The following is a 10,444-nucleotide window of genomic DNA, read 5'->3' on the forward strand; positions in this document are numbered from 1 at the left end:
CGCCCTTTGTACTTTCCATCTTTTTCTTCAGCCTTTGAGACTTCCAGCTTTCTTTCCTCCTCGTGTTCTTCTTAAGTTCTTATTCAGCTCAAAACCTGCAACAATAACACCCACAAGTGATTCGATTTGCTTTACGCACGAACTAAACTTATTCAGTTCAATTCTTAATAAAAACCTATGGATTCATCACATTTTTGCATTGGTTTAGAGAAGAAATCACTTATATTAACACATGAATTTACCATTAATTTACTCCTAACAACCTTCTGATTCTTAAGATCTTGAAGATCAATCTTGTAAATGTTGTTCTTTCTCTTGCCTGTAAATAGGATTGAGCCATCCTTCTGACTTACAGCCTTGCAAGACTTTTGATTGAAGATTATGTCATAACCATTGTCACTTAATCGACTTATGGACAATAAGTTATGAGCTAATCCATCTACAAGAAGTATATTAGATATGGAAGGAGAGTTATCAATACTTATGGTTCCTGAGCCAATGATTTTGCCCTTCTGATCTCCTCCAAACTTGACTTCTCCAGCGGACTTAAGAACCAGGTCTTGGAACATAAACCTTTTTTCTGTCATGTGTCGCGAGCACCCAGAGTCCAGGTACCATGACATGTTTTGCTTTGTCTTCTTTGCTGCCAAGGATATCTGCAACATAAATTATCTTCTCCTTAGGTACCCACATTTTCTCAGGTCCTTTCTTGTTAGTTTTCCTCAAGTTCTGATTGAACTTGGGTTTAGCATGATAAACAACATGAGGTACAACATGATATTCCTTAGGTTAAGCAACATGATATTTTCTATTTTGTGTCACATGCTTTTTAGTGTGTGTGATGTGAAAGCTTTTGGCATGTGAGGTGAGCCTAATATCATGGGAGTGGCCATACTTGAACTGATCATACAATGGCTTGTATGTGATTTTCATATCATCTACAGGTTCAAGTTTGTATGGGGTTTCACCCTCATAACCTATGCCAACTCTCTTTTTTCCACTTACAGCATATATCATAGAGGCAAGTTGACTTCTACCAATACCTCTAGATAAGAATTTCCTGAAACTCAAGTCATATTCTTTAAGAATATCGTTCAATCTTGAAATAGATTTTTCTGAACCAGAAGATGACTCAGCATCTTTGGATAGTTTTAAAACTTTTTCTTTGAGTTCAGAATTTTCTAATTCAAGCTTCTTAGTTTCAGATACAAAGAGCTTTCTTTGCTTTTTGTACTTGATACTAAGCTTAGCCTTGATTTGAAGAATTTCAGCTAAACTGGAAGCTAGCTCATCTCTAGATAGATCAGAAAATACCTCTTCAGAGTCAGAGTCTGATTCTGATGTAGATTCTGATTCAGCATCCACAGTAGCCATCAGCGCTATGTTGGCCTCCTCATCTTCAGAGTCTGATTCTGATTCTGATGAATCTGAATCATCCCAAGTTGCCATAAGACTTTTCTTCTTCTGGAACTTCTTCTTGGGCTTCTCCCTCTGAAGCTTTGGACACTCACTCTTGTAGTGACCTGGCTCCTCGCACTCAAAGCACGTGACCTTCTTTTTGTCAGATCTTCTGATTCCAAAAGATTCTCCTCTTTCAGGATTTTTGGAACTTCTGAAGTTCTTGAACTTCCTTTGCTTACTCTTCCAGAGTTGGTTTACCCTTCTGGAGATCATATACATTCCATCTTCTTCTTCTTCTGATTCTGATTCTTCAGAATCTTCTTCTTCTTCAGAATCTTCTTCTTCAGCCTGAAAAGCGTTAGTGCATTTTTTATTCAAAGATTTTAAAGCAATATACTTACCTTTCTTTTGAGGTTCATTAGCATCCAGCTCTATTTCATGACTCCTCAAGGCACTGATTAGCTCTTCCAAAGATACTTCATTCAGATTCTTTGCAATTTTAAATGCAGTCACCATTGGGCCCCATCTTCTGGGCAAGCTTCTGATGATCTTCTTGACGTGATCAGCCTTTGTATATCCCTCTTCAAGCACTCTTAATCCATCAGTTAGAGTTTGAAATCTTGAGAACATTGTTTCAATGTTTTCATCATCCTCCATCTTGAAGGCTTCATACTTCTGAATTAATGCAAGAGCTTTTGTCTCTTTGACTTGGGCATTTCCTTCGTGAGTCATCTTTAATGATTCAAAGATGTCATGGGCAGTTTCCCTGTTTGATATCTTCTCATATTCAGAATGAGAAATAGCATTCAGCAGAATAGTCCTTGACTTATGATAATTTTTGAATTGTTTCTTTTGATCATCACTCATTTCTTGTCTTGACATCTATTCTCCACTAGCATTTACTGGATGTTTGTAACCATCCACAAGCAAGTCCCATAAATCACCATCTAGACCAAGAAAGTAACTTTTCAATCTAACTTTCCAGTATTCAAAGTTTTCACCATCAAATACTGGTGGTCTAGTATATCCATTTCCATTTCCATTGTTGTGTTGATCATTTGAAGTAGATGTAGTAGTAGGAGTAATAACATCAACCATATTGACTTAGTGTTTTTCTTACCCTGAATCTTTTTCTAACACGCTTAAGTGCTTGCACCTAGAATCGGTGCTCTGATGCCAATCGAAGGATAGAAAAACACTTAGAAAGGGGGGGTTTGAATAAGTGTGACTTTAAAAACTCTTAAGATAAAAACAAATAACACAGTTATTTTTATCCTAGTGCGTTGTTAACGAAACTACTCCAGTCCACCCCCTTAGAGTGATTTACCTCAACTGAGGATTTAATCCACTAATCAGTCTTGATTACAATGGTTTTCCACTTAGATACTGTTATACCCCAAAATTTGCCCGCATCTTTTTTCAAAAAGAAGGCAACAGACTTCTGTCTAAAAATTGGGAGTTTCATATAATCTTGGATTTTATTTCATAAATATCCTGATTTTATGAATACTCGGTTTTTAGAATATTTCTTATACGGTATTTTGGTTCGCTGTTGAATTTATTCTTACACAAACGCCAAGTACTGTTTATCACTTCACACACGCTATTTATTTGAGATTTATTTGCAGATAAATAGTGCTGACGCAATTGGTACAGAATTAAATTTTGCAGGCGCAGAGTCCGGGGATTCAGACTGTACTGGTAACAAGTAAATTATTATTAGTTTTTGTTTCCCACTAATTTTTGTACTATACTATTGTTTTCAAATCTTTTCCTTTCTTTTCAAATCTCTTTCTTTCAAATCAAATCCTAACTTTATTTTATACATCTCTCTTTTCAAACCCTACCATACACTTTCTTTCAAATCCTACTACCACTCAAATTTTCTTTTTTTTGTACGGTATCACTTCATTCCCCGACGTCTCTATCCATCTTTTCACTCTATAAATACCCCTCATTTTTTCCATAAATTATCACATCAAATTTCACTCATTTCTCAAACTTCTACCTCATAATTATTTTCTCTTCTTCCCCGGCAAAAATGGCAAAGTGGATGGATACGTTTTTTCTTATGGTCATCACTGTTTTGGTGGTGATCATGTCCTTTTTCTGTCTGCATAGTCCTGAAAAATGCGGACCTGGGTTGCTTACACTCCCGTTCATTTATATGTTGCTATTTATAGCATGGGTTTTTAATCGTCATTTTTAAAGTTTGTCGTATCTTTCGCTTTCAAATAATGTACTGTTTATTTTATTTGTCGTACTGTTCATTATATTATGTAATATTTGTACTGTCAGTATTAAATGTCATACTATCTGTCGTACTGTCGTTTAATTATTAAGATAATATTATGTGTGTTTTCTGGTAGTCAAATATTTATTGTTCTGTGCATTAAATATTTTTCAAGATTATTATCGGTAATTTCGTTCGCGTACCGTATATTTTATTTATTTATTATGTTTATGTTTTTCTAACAACTCAGGTAAATAAATTTTCACCATTAAGACAACAAAAAACAAAAAGAAAAATTAACTTTAACTGTTGAATTTTCAGTTTAACTGTTACACTAATGCCCGGACAGCCAGTTGACAGTCAAGCCCGCTGACAGCACGATTCTCCGTGTTTTGTACCATCAATCAAATCAATCTTTTGCATTTCAAAATTCCAAGATTTTTGTTCTAGAAGTCTTCTGATAATCACATGATCAGCAGAGACTTAACACTGCACAAAAATCAGGTACGCTTAACTGTCTCCTACACAAACAGTCCCTAACTAGGGTTTTTGTTTTTTCAGGAGAACAAGTTTTTTGAGACCTCAAGTGGATTTCATGGACCTCCATATGTCTCAAAGTACCACCAGACAAATTTTCAAACTTCAGTTCGCTCAGACGCCCAGTCAGCAGCTCAAACAGTCAACAGACGACCAGTTTGACCGAAAAGTCAACAGACAGTCATAAATGAATTTTTTTGTCAACATCCATATTTTGTAAAAATATTCATCATTTGATCAATGGTTGATCATAATTCATCAAGAAAAGATCAGAAATCAACAAAACCCTAAGTTTCAAAATTAGGGTTTTCTCCTAAAAAGTCAACTGAACTTTGACCGGCCATAACTCTCTCCCCGTTCATTCAAAAAATTCCAACCAAAGCTTGTTTTGAAGGAAATTCAATTAACTTTAAAATGCAATTGATCCCATGGTCATTGGATTTACCATTTGGAAAATATGGGCCAGGACATTACAGGTCATTTTCAAAGTCAACAAAAAGTGGTTTTTTGTCAAAGGCCATAACATCAAGATAACTTCTCCAAATGCAAAAAAGTTTCCAAAGTAGCTTGTAGAGGACATCTTGAGGTTTCTAAAAAGTACAAGAACTCCTTCATATGATCAAAATTGAGGGAGATATGCCTTATTGAAGTTGGCTATTTTTTGGGAATGTAACGACCGTTTTTCTTTAATTCCTTATTTATGTGAATTAATTGTGATCTATATGTTAATTATATGCTTGGTTGATTTTATGTTGTTTTATTTGGGAATTATTAGTATATAATATAAGATAGTAAGTGTGGTTGATAATTGGGCCTAAGTCGGTATTAGTAAGTGAGGGGTGTTAGTTAGAGCCCATTAGTAATTTAAGATAGTAAGGGTTTAACTAAAATAAGGGTTTTAGAGGAAATAGAAACTAGAAGTTCATTTTTGGGATTTTGGTGAAAGAAGAGAAGAGAGGAGAGAAAGAGGAGAATCTCAAGGTTGAAGATAGAGTTGGCTTCAATCCAAAACCTAAGGTAAGGGTGGGATTCTTTCATGCTAAAGGGATGTATGATGATGTTTTGGGTGGGGTTTTGATTATATGTTGTTATCCATGATTGTGTAGAAATTGAATAGAGATTGTTAGAGTTTATGATTAACTTCTATGAAATTGTGAATCTAAGCATGATTGAAGATGTTATGATGTTATAAGACCCATAATATGTGTTGTATTTGTGTTTATATCATGTATTCTGTGGTTGTTCGTGATGTTTGATGTTTTCCAACTTGATTGGGTTAAGTTTAGGGTTTTTTGGATGGGTTTCGTATGCTGTTTTCTGTGTTTTGGGGGTTTATGAAATCGCCAGTTCGCGCCGCGAACCCCTGTGCGCGCCGCGAACCTCTTGCAGAAACTTGGGGAAAACTGGATCTGCTCAGTTCGCGCCGCGACCCCTTGTGCGCGCCGCGAACTGCTTGGCAGAAAGTTAGGGATTTTTGGATTCGCTCAGTTCGTGCCGCGAACCCTGTTGGCGCCGCGAACCCTGTTTTGCAGAATTTTTCCTAAACTTTGAAATGATGTAACTTTTGAACCGTAACTCCTTTTTAAGTGCCGTTTGAACCTATGTGAAGCTATGATTGAGACCTTTCTAATGAATATGATTTAGGAATGCTTATAAACCTTTTTAAATCCTTCTTTAAATGTATTTGTTTGATGTTATGATTTGTGTGGTGAAGTGGTGTGTTGTTGTATGATGATGCAACGTAGCGACGTGATTGGGAAGTGGTGAATTACTACAAAAGTAATGATGTTTAGTCGGTATTTGTGATGTATTTGTGAATGTCGTGATTGTATGGATGTTGCATTTAGTGAGTCACATCTATTGCATAAAGAGACGGTGGCCTTAATGGTAAAAAGTGACGGTGGCCTTAATGGCATTTAGCGACGGTGTGCCCAATGGCAAATCTTGAGACGTGGGAGTTTTGCTCCAAATGGTACCACATGCATTTGCATAAGTCGAGTCACATGTGAATTGCATTCGAGTCTTACTTGATTATGATGTGGTGACTTGATGATGAGATGTTTATTGCGATTGTATGGAATTTTACTTGCGAATTGTATACATTGTCATAGTTGAATTGATGACCTTGTTATCGTTCCTTAAGTTGATTATGTGTTGTGAAATCATTGTATTGAGTATGGGGATGAGAAGTGGTGACAAATGTATGATCTTTTCTCTTGCTTAGAATATTATCATACGTTTCTTTATAATGAATGATATCTCACCCCTTTTGTTTGAATGTTACCCTCCATTGGTAACGTGCAGGTAACGACGTGGAGTAGCCGTGTACCTTATAGCTTGAGTCGGTGTGTCAATGCTCTGATACGTAGCACTCGGGGGGAATGTTTGCGATACTTGCTTGTGTCTTGTTTTATGTTGATTATCTTTTCTTGAACTTTGATGTTGTGTCTTGTAGAGACGTTTTGGACACATTGTGCCATGTTGGCAAAGACATATGTTGATCTAGATATTATGTTGTTATTTGAATTCCGCTGCCATATGATGAAGTTGTTTGGATTTATGTATGCGATGAATTATGAGTTTCCTCTGATATAAGTGTTATGTATCCATGTACTTTGAGCATGAATTGTAGTTTTGTTTAAGTCGAATATGCGATGCCTCAAATTTGTTGCTTGTTTCGATATTTTATACTCTGATTTCTCTTATTATTTGAGGGGTAGATTTGGGGTGTTACAGGGAAAATGCATGAAACCAACATTGATCAAAAATGTTTTTCTTCCAAAAGAGGCCAAGCATTCATGATCCAAACATGTTTCTAATGATACTAAAGGGCTCCCATGATCAACATTAGGCCCATGACATTTTTGTTTCTTTTTAATTTAATTTTATTACATTTAAAATTAAATTAAGAAAGAAATGGTTCAAGACAATTATCCAAGGCTCTTGTCCTTAGTATGAGTCACCAAGGTGGCTTAATTTCTGCAACAAAGAGATGGTACAGTAGGCCAAGAGCAAGAGGTTGAAGAAAAATGAAGCCATAGTCAAAAATTCAAAGCTTTATATATTAAAAAATTCAAAAAATCAAAAGCCATCAATAATTGTTAGCTTAAGATTTAAGCACTCTTGTTGCTCATATAATGCTTAGAATACTTCAGTCGGAAGAGAGACACGAATTCAGAGCCAATCCTATGCTTGTATCATACTTGTAGCAACTTGAAAATTTCAAAGAAATTCAAATTTCGAATTCTGAGTTTAAGCTAGTTTAAATCCAAACTAAACACTCAAACACGATCATTAAACATCACTGAACCTATCCAAATCAATTTTAAGCTTTAAAATACCTCAGAATCAAGCTCAAAAGCTCACGGTTTGTTCAAACCAAAACTCACAAAAATATAATCATACATGCATATTTAACACGATGTAATCATATATTTGAGTTTGTTTTCATGTTCTGATCGTTTCTGGAAACTTAATTGGTGTTTGGTCACCTGTACGAGGAATCACCATTTTAGGGTTCTTGAGTTCAAAATTAGGGATTCACGATTTAGGCAAAATTACAGGTTCTAAGTGGTACCATTGAATTCGTATGAACTAGACGAATCAAACCATGACCTCGCGCCAAATTTCTTTTGTGTCTAACCCCTATTCGTATTGAACAGGTATAACAGATCGAAGCTTTTTACAGCTCTCTGTAAAAGAGCGGTGTAAAAGATGTGATCTGAGGAAGAAGACGAGACGTGGCCCCTTCCTATTGGCTGAAGGGCGCGCGCGTTTTGTTTTAAATTAACTTGTGATCCAGTGCTTTGCAGGTATATTTGTGCCATGCGCCTTCGCACCAATCACCATCAGATTTGCTCAGCCATCCATCCAATGCATATGATGCGCTAGTCCATGCTATAGACTTACCAGCCAACCACACCTGATCAAATGTTTTTATTTTTCATTTTATTTAATTTTCCTTGTAAAATTATTTAAAAATAGTTTTAAAAATCAAAAAAATATGAAAAAAATATTTTTAGTTTTATAAAATAATATGTTATTTTTTGACATAAAAATATGTTATTTTTTCTTAATAATTAAAATATTTTGTTTAATTAATTAGATAATATTTATATATTTATCTTTTAATTATTTCTAACCTATCAAAAAATCAGAAAAAAATATTTTCTTTTTATTAAATCAAGTTTATATATTATAGACTAATTTTGTGCATATTTAGAATATTTTTCTCTTTAAGTTTAAATTATTTGTATAATTATTAATTAATTAGCTTAATAATTTTCAAAATAACTTCAAAAATCACAAAAAAATTAGTTTTATTTTAAAAATTAATTAACAAGCAACTTGGACATATTTTAGACTTAATTTTTTAGGTTTAAATTTTATTTCTAATTCTTATTTTTTTAATTAAATTAATTATGCATTAATTTTGATTAAAATCAACCATCCAAAAATCCAAAAATATTTCCCCTTTTATCTTATTGCAATTTAAATTCATAGATAAGTGTATAGGTTGTCAAAATCATGTAAATAGCGTAGTTTACATTTCTCGCACAATCGATGTAATAGCGTAGATTTACTTTCCGCATTTTACATTCCCGCACTTTAATTTCTGTACATATAAAACTGCGTGTATGACAAAGATAAAAACTAAAGCGCTAGATCACTAACCTCAAAGACAAATATATCTGAAAATAAAACACAATCACACTTGCACCTCTTAGGGTAATCCCTCTGTTACTCTTTCCAAAATCAATTCTATTGTTTCAAATGCAATTCAAATAATTTCTTTCTGTATCCAGTCAAAGAAAATTTTCTAAAAGAAAATAGGAAAGGACCTTATGAACTTAGGGTAGATCTCCTAATTGCTTGCTCAAATCAATCAAAACAACAAATGTTTCACATATCACTGTTTTTCAAAACAAAACTTTCAAAAAAAGACAACATTTTGTATATATCCAAACAAGGATCATTACGAAGTTAAAGATCTTTTTTCAAAACATCTTTCGAAAGATAAAACACTTTGTATACATCCGCACAAGGATCATTACAAAGTTAATTTACAAAGGTATTTTAAAACCACATACAAGCATTTCAAAGCAAGACAAATGATTCAAACAAGTGAGCTAAGCAATTAAGAGCCCATGGATAACCATGGATACAAAGGGGTGCTAATACCTTCCCTTTGTATAACCTACCCCCGAACCCAAAATCTCTTAAAGGTCTTTTTCTGTTTCTTTTATAAACCTTTCCTTAATTGGATAAAATAAAAGTCGGTGGCGACTCTCTGATTTTCAAAAACTCAAAAATAAAAGAAGAGTCAGTTCGTATCTCACGAAAAAAACCGAGGACGACAGATACCCTCTAAGTCTTCTAGAGTATTCTGATCACACCTTGATCACTCTAGGAAATACACCACTTAGAAACTTCTAAGTCTTCTAGAGTCTACTGATCACAACTTGATCACTCTAGGAACCTTTTACAAATCAATGTAAAATAAAAGTTTATAAGAGTATTCAAATGCTTTTTAAAAAGCTATAATCACAACTGTGATATTTCTCTTAAGTTCTAAGCTTAAATCTCACTAAGATATTACAAGTGAAGTGAGGTTGAAGATGAAGTTTGAGAGCTTTTGAATTTGACAGCGTTTCTGTATTTTGCGCAAGAGTTGTGTATTCAGCTTCTCATCAGAACTTCTTTTTATAGGCGTTTGGGAAGATGACCGTTGGGAGCATTTAATGCGTTGCGTGTTCCGTACAACTTTGCATTTAATGTTTCACTCTCTTTTGTCAACTGCCTCGAGCCTTGCTCTTACTGCTTCTACTGACTTTGCCTTTTGTAGCTTCTAACGTTCCTTTTGTCAGTCAGAGTAGCCTGTCATCTTGTACTTGCTTCCGATCTGATCTTTGTAGATACAACGTTTGAATAATCAGAGTCAAACAGCTTGGTGCAGAGTATCTTCTTGTCTTCTGACTTTGAAGAGCTTTAGCGTGATACCATAAGAACTTCAGTGCTTCTGCTTCTGATCTCATGTTCTTCTGATGCTTCATAGACCATGTTCTGATTCTGCTAGACCATCTTCTGATGTCTTGCGAGAGCATGTTCTGATGTTGCATACTTGAACCTTTTGAGTCAGTGCTTCTAGCGCTGATTTGTGCGTACTCCTTATATAATTCCTGAAATGGAAAATGTAAAGGATTAGAGTACCACATTGTCTTATACAAAATTCATATACATTGTTATCATCAAAACTAAGAATATTGATCAGAA

The sequence above is a fragment of the Vicia villosa genome, unplaced genomic scaffold, assembly GCF_029867415.1.
Source record: "Vicia villosa cultivar HV-30 ecotype Madison, WI unplaced genomic scaffold, Vvil1.0 ctg.005547F_1_1, whole genome shotgun sequence".
Lineage (NCBI taxonomy): Eukaryota > Viridiplantae > Streptophyta > Magnoliopsida > Fabales > Fabaceae > Vicia > Vicia villosa.